The following is a 6,036-nucleotide window of genomic DNA, read 5'->3' on the forward strand; positions in this document are numbered from 1 at the left end:
GATCGAGGTTGGAGGCAGAGGTCATTCTAAGAGAAAAGTAGGCATATACTTTGGCAAGGGGGGATTCCTAGATTCTGCTAGTGTTAATCAAGTTTCTGACATTCGAAGTACCATTGAAATACATCCTCTTCACAAATGGAGGTATGACTATTTTGTCTGTGTAATTCTTCCCTTGGGCATATTTGAGAGTCTTTGTATTTAGGGTTCTTGAACTATCCAAGTGTGGTACTTAGCATACTAACTATATCAAATTGGAGTACTGGATGTATGTTTGAAGATAGCTGCATCTATTATACAGCATTTTTATTGCTATCTTTAAGTGATTCTCTGGTGGTGTTTTTTTTCCCCCTCTTCTCTGTCTTCCAAGTGACTCAGACCAGGAAAAGCAAGGGCAGCTTGTTCAGCCATGCAAATTTAGAATGGGTCCAGGAGCCAAAAGAAATTAGTACAGGTGGAAAATAAATCATTTTGTGGAGAGTTAAGAATATTAATAAAAATGGAAAAGTTTACTGCCCCAACCCCTGTGCTGTTTTAAAGCTGTTGAGACTTATGACCAAATGTAGATCATAGTGTGTAGAGCCAGAAGGAACCCTAGAAATCTCTTCCAAACCCTCACTGTGATGTTGGACAATTCAGCAAAGATTTGAGTGCCTAATTTATGCATAGTTTGGGAGTCCAAAGAATGACACCTCAAGGAATATAGATAGAAAAGTCGTATGTATTGCAAACATAAATAATACAAGGAAAGAGAGTATCTTGGATTAGTTATAGATTGTTTTTTAATCTTTATTCTGGATTTCACTCTTTAGCCCAGAGTTTTGTATGCTTTTTTGTGGCATGGACCCTTTTGGCAGTCTAATGAAGCCTGTAGGACCCTTTCTCAGAATAATGTTTATAAATGCAAAAAATAAAACATACAGGATTACCAAGAAAATAAATTCTATTGAAATAGTTGACAAAAAATTGTTTTTTAAGTTTGCAGGCCCTTGGTTAATAACCACTGCTCTAGCCCTTTGTCTTTTTAGCTCTCACTTAAAATAATCTGTCCATTTAAGTTAGACAGCCAGTTAGGATTACAATATATTAATAACAGTCTCTCAAAATACTTATGTGATGTATTTGGTTGCTGGATGGCAGGTACAGGAGAGCAAAAGCAATGGTATCTAGATATTATTACTTAGGTTGAAAAGCATTCATTATGCCATATTTTAAAATGTCTTGGAATAAAAGACCACTAAAAATCCTGTAGTGCTTTATCATGGTGTAGAAGTAACCTTAAATGCCTACAATCCACGAACTCCATCAGCTCCTGCTAAACTGAAGAGGTTTAAAGTAGTGCAGTGACAGACAACATCTGGCCTCTAAGCAATGACCAGCGTGTTCCAAAGAGGCTCAACACCAGAGTATGGACCTTTTTTGGCTACAAATCATTAAACATAGAAGAAACTGCAAGTAATCAGACAGATGAAATTGGCAGTCTTGAAGCATGCTAGAAGAAACCCAATAGATTGTTTCATTAAAATTCTAAATTGCACTATATTGAGCTCTAGAATACCAAATTTGAATCAAAAAACCCCAACTGTCACACCTATAATTCCTTCGCCCATGAAAATTAGTATGTAGTTTTCCTTGCATCGTTTTAGGGGCCTCCAAAAGCCTTTCCTTTCCTCAGGTTTTATGTGGCTTCTAGAGGGGCTGGTCAAGTTGCTCTAATGACATTGATACATTAAAGACATCAATGTCTCAGCTGTCTAGAGTGATTGACCTTAGCCCTTGAAGGCTAGCTTGATTATGAAATGGACAGAGGCCGCTCAACACATAATGGCTATGGTGTGATGCATTTTCTACACCTTTGTGAGGTAGTTTTGGTTTATGAGCACAAGATCATCTGCTGTATGATTTTGAAACACACAAGCCGGTATGTATCTGGATAGCGTTCTGCCAAGACAATATGCTATAACTTGAAGACTTAAGATGATACTTCCCTCGTATTTATACAGCACTTTAAGCACTTTTCTTTCTTCAGCATAACTCTAGTACAAAGGGCATCTCCATTTTACAGATGACGAAACAAGCACTGAAGTTGTGACTCACCGTTGTTCACACAGCTAGTAAGAGCTGTGATGCAAACAGGATTCTTCACTACAAGTTCAACATTCTGCCGTACCCCATTGCATCTCTCATGTGATATAGGACACAATGTCAAAGTTGAAAAGACTTCAGAGGCCATTTAGTACGATAGGAATAGGAATACCCATCCATCTAGCCTCAGCTGGAAGACCTCTAGCAGTTGGGATCCCACTCTAACAAGAGCCGTTCAAAAGTGGTAAGGCTGCCAAAGTGGTAATGTGTTTTATTATACTGAGCCTAAATCTGCCTTCCTGTAACTACTGCTCTCCATCTGTAAAATGGGGGTGGGAGGTGGGGAGGGGTGAACTTGATCTGTAATGTGTTCTTTGGGTCTAAATCCTATCCTGTAAAATGAAACAATTACAGAATGCTAGAACTGAAAAGAGACCTTAGAGATCATTGAATCTACCCTCCAGTTTTATAGCTGAGGAAAACTAAGGCCCCAAAAGGGAAAGTGATGTATCCGAACCCTAACCCTGAACTGCTATACAGGCACTTCATTTATTTCCTGGTCAAAATCCTTCAAGAGGGATTAAAAAGATTTGAAAACATGCATTTATTAAGCGAAGTACTGCCCCTAATCTCATGGAATTTACGCTGTAGTAAGAGAATGAGGCATAAATATAGGTGACTGATAACATATACATAACATCACATGATTAAGTGCTACATAGCTCATCTTGGGAAAGATCATTGTGTATCAGAAGGATTCAGGTAATACTTTATTGAAAAGCCTTGAAAGCAGTCTCCTGTTTGCTAGTGAGCCAAGTAACTATTATGCCTCACTTTCCTCTATTAAATTCAATTCAACAACCATTGATTAAATGCCAGCTTTGTGCAAGGTACTGTACTGAGCACTGATGATAACAACTATATTGTACAAGCCTGGCTTTAAAGGTTATATCCTACAGAAACTATGATAGTAGAGAGAAGTACAGAGATGTCTAGATGCAATGAGAAACTTGAGGTGGGAGACGTCCTTCCCCTAGAAGGCTAGAGGAATTCAGGGAGGAGATAATACCTTAAAGGAAGGAACAAGAGTAGAAGGAAAAGTAAAAACAGATCTATGTAGGTATGCACTATGGTTAGTAATGACATGGAGAAAAGAGCAGGACAGAGTGGGACAAAGCATCTGAAGGGTAGTTCAGTTGGCTGGAATTCACAGTATTTGAAGGAGAAAGGTATAAGACTGAATAGGTGAGTAGAGCCAGATTATGGACAATCTTGAATACTGGAGTCGGGGAGTTTATACAGCGTATAGTGGGGGACTACTGAAGGTTTTTGAGTAGATGATGGCAAGATCAGAACTGTGCATTATTAGGAGACTTATTCAGGCATTTATTCATAGAATGCAGAGATGAGACAGGAAAACCACTTAGGGAACCTATTGCCGTAGTCTAAGAGAGAAGTGATGGGGCTACTGAATGGAAAGCCAAAGGGGAGAGGTACTTAAGGGAGAGCTAACAATTTGGCTGATACTTGGGCATAAGAGGACAGGGCAGAATCAAAGATGATTAAACTTTCCGGCTTAGGCATCAGGGAGGATATTGTCTTTACAATCCTTTCTAGCTTTGACGTCTTGTGAATCTCCAAAGTGTAGGTTTGCCCTTTTGGAAGAGTATGCTGGGATGATTGGGAATGAGATCCTTTGTTACATATTTGGCCTGTTACTAGTGTGATAAAAATTGCAGACGAGTTCCTTAGGCATGAAACCTTGAAATTACCTTTGATAGGAGTGACATTAAGCACTGGATTTGGAGTAAGAAGATCTAGGTTTCTGTCTTAACTCTGCTATTTTATGTGTGACGTTGGATGAGTAATTTGAACCTTCTCGGCCTCAGCTTCTTCATCTATAAAATGAAAGCGTTGGAACAGATGATCCCTAAACTCCCTCTGGACTCTAAATCTATGATTCTTTTTCTCTGCTGAGATTTACAAAGCTTCAGTTATCTAAAATAAGAGCTATCTTGCACTGAACTATAGGATACACTCACTTTTAGACCCAGGTCCCTCTAATTCTAGACTATGCCTCAAGGCCTCAGAAATAGCCTACATTCTCCCATCTGTGGGAGGAAGAAATACTGAGCTGCTTCTTCAGTTCTAGGCCCTTTTCTACCAAGAATTAGGAATAATATTAGCAATCCCATGAACCACAAAGATAATATCCCATTGTGCCTTCCTTCCTCAAAAAGTATAAGCATTCCTGGAATAAAGGGAGAAAACTGGTGTAACTGGCAACAGTGACCTTACTTTAAAAAAAAATTACTTAGTATTTTATTTTTCCCCAGTTACATGTAAAAACAGTTCTTAACATTAGTTTTTAAAACTTTGAGTTCCAAATTCTTTCCCCTGCTCCCTCCACATCCCTCCCTCACTGAGAAGGCAAGCAATTCGGTATAGGTTATACATCTGTAGGTCATGCAAAACGTATCCATAATAGTCATGTTGTGAAAGAAAACAGAGACAAAAAAAAAATCTCAAGAAAAATAAAGTAAAAAAAAATCTGTATTCAGGTACCATCAGTTCTTTTTCTGAGGATGGATAGGATTTTTTGTCCTAAGTCCTTCAGAGTTGTCTTGGATTGTTGTATTGCTGGGAATAGCTAAGTCATGCACAGCTCATCATCTTACGGTGTTGCTGTTACTTTGTACCCAGTATATTTCACTTTGTATCAGCCCATACAAGTCTTTCCAGGTTTTTCTGAGAGCATCCTGCTCATCATTTCTTATGGAACAATAGTATCTCATTACATTCTTATACTACAACTTGTTCAGCCATTCCCCAGTTGATGGGCATCCCCTCAATTTCTAATTCTTTGCCACCAGAAAAGAGCTGCTATAAATATTTTTGTACATATAAGAGTGACCTCACTTTTGCATAGTGTTTTGCCTATTACAAAGTAACTCAACATTTTTCCTCTAAATTTTAAATTTATTGGAGGGAGAGAGAGAGCAAGCATTTGTTAAATGTGCCAGGCATTAAAGTGCTGAACTTTATATTGTCTTTTGTTCCTGGCAACAGCTCTATGAGGTTGGTACTATAATGATTCCCATTTTAAATCTGAGGAAACTGAGGCAGACAGGTTAAGTGATTTGCCCAGGGTCACACAGGAAGTATCTGAGGCAATCCACTGGATTTGAACTGGGGTCTTCCTGACATCAAGCCCAGCACTTTATTCACTGAGCCACCTAACTTCTATTGAAACCTTTTGTTTTTATATCACTTTCTAAATATATCCCTCCCCACTCCCCTACATTCTGAGGTATCCCCAGCAGCAATTAAAAGGAGATCACTAGGCTTTATAAAGCACTTTTTCTAACAGAAACCCTTTGAGATAGATCATACAAGTATTGCTACCCTGTAGCACAGTGGAAAGAACATTGGAAGGTTTTTTGGTCCAAAGCTATAGCAAGGGGCTATGTGGGTAGCAAGCCAGTCCATAACTTTTGTCCTTATGCCAACTCTGCTTCCGGCACCATGAGAGAATAGGTAAACTCCTTCACCAAGTATTTCCTGATCTGACATTGCCACCGATGCCTCCCAAACTCTGTGGTGGCCTCCATCGGGGGAGTGGCAGCCCGCAAGAAAACACATTGGTACTAATTAATAGTGCAAAGGCAGAGTATGGTCAGAATTCCAAAGGGACGAGGGGGGCTTTCCTTCTGGTAGGGTACACTTTTCGAACATCCTCCAATATTTCCCTACCCATGCCCTTAACTTTGCCTTGAAGGATAAATACAAGCAGACATTTGTGGGAGGAGTGGACAAGCAAACACAGTCTGGGAGGTATTTCACTAGTAATCTTGCCTCTGTTGGTGTAGCTGGAGTCACTTGTTTCCGCTTGGTCTACCCCTTGGATTTTGCCAGAACCTTCTTGGCAAATGTTGAGAAGGCTGGTAATAGGAG

This window comes from Phascolarctos cinereus, unplaced genomic scaffold (genome assembly GCF_003287225.1).
Source record: "Phascolarctos cinereus isolate Bilbo 61053 unplaced genomic scaffold, phaCin_HiC Scaffold_2;HRSCAF=192, whole genome shotgun sequence".
Taxonomy (NCBI): Eukaryota; Metazoa; Chordata; class Mammalia; order Diprotodontia; family Phascolarctidae; genus Phascolarctos; species Phascolarctos cinereus.